Genomic DNA, 1431 nt, shown 5'->3' on the forward strand with positions numbered 1-1431 from the left:
GGGTCCTTTCCCCAGGTGCTCAATCAGTGCACTCAGCAGTTCTCATTCACTTTCTAATGAATGACTTCTTTTATACATAAGAAAAAAGACTTAAATCTGATGCTATCACTGTCAAAATCCTGCTATAGTCAAGAAAGAAGCACACCTTATGGATAATTACTAAAATTCAAAATACTGTTTCTGTAACTGACTTCTTAACACACTATTCAGAGAATTACTACTAGTCTAGATATAATAATTTCAGAAAAATAAGTAAAAAATATTAGTGTTATAGGAAAGTCTCAATAGTAACAATGCTATTGAGATTATTATGCACACATGTCTATTATCTACCTATTTATCTGGTGGTGTGTGCACCCTTCAGCTGCTCCTCTGGATCCTGAGATGAACAGCTTCAGGAGAGTTGGGACAAGCAGGTCATAGTTAAGTTCTTCAGCAGGAGCTGTATATTGTTTTATGCGTGTGCTAACATGCTTTTCATACCTTGTTCTTTTTTCATTGGACTGCTGAACACGTGAAAATACCAAAAATCCTTTACTGGGTTCAAAAACATTTCAGAGGACATCAATAGACATACAAGTTCCTAGATCATTGTAACTCTTCATCAGATTATTTTCATGTGACTTTTTCTTAGTGATTCTAAAATGATGATCTGCTCTGAGTTTTATATAAACTATTTCCTTTGGGTTTACTTTTAAAATATAATCCACAGAAGATGAATTTCTGGTTTAGTAAAAGGAGATTAAGATTCATGGATTTTAGTTTATATTCCTAAGTCTGCTGGTAAGTTGCATGGCTCTCTTGCTGTCTGTATCTGTATGTATAAAAGCAACTAATTCTGTGTTAGTGTAAGGATAGTGTATGTAGGTTGCTCAGAAAGTAATGCTTCCTACTTTGTTTACGTAGTGTATGTGTCACACAACAACAAAAAGGAATGGAATATTGGTAGGAAGGCTCATCCTCTACTGCCATATCACCAATATCCACCTCTGATGTCATGGGCAAATATAAAATAAGAAACATTACTTTCAAAATAGCCCTTATACTTTCATTTCCTTGTTTCTAAGATTTATCTTAAATGAGAACTTAGTATTAGCTTTATAGGAGATTTGATATTGTTGGCCACTTGTATATTGAAAGTATTCTTCTCTCCAATTACAATACATCTAAAAAAAAGAAAAAGAAAAAAATTGTGGCCACATCAAATTGTCTTTTATTTTTATTTTTATTTTTTTAGTTGCAAAAGTTTTTTGAAAACTATCAGTGTGTATGGGATCTGCTGAGTCGTGGCCTGAACCACTGATTGAGCACCTGGGGTAAAGACCTGGTCAGCCCTGAGAGCACAAGTGAAAGCACCTGTGTGACTGGAAGGGGAGGAGCCTGGCTGCACCTCTCTTGGACCTCATTTAGGGGCTGACTGCCACTAGGGCA

The sequence above is a fragment of the Gallus gallus genome, chromosome 5 (genome assembly GCF_016699485.2).
Source record: "Gallus gallus isolate bGalGal1 chromosome 5, bGalGal1.mat.broiler.GRCg7b, whole genome shotgun sequence".
Taxonomy (NCBI): Eukaryota; Metazoa; Chordata; class Aves; order Galliformes; family Phasianidae; genus Gallus; species Gallus gallus.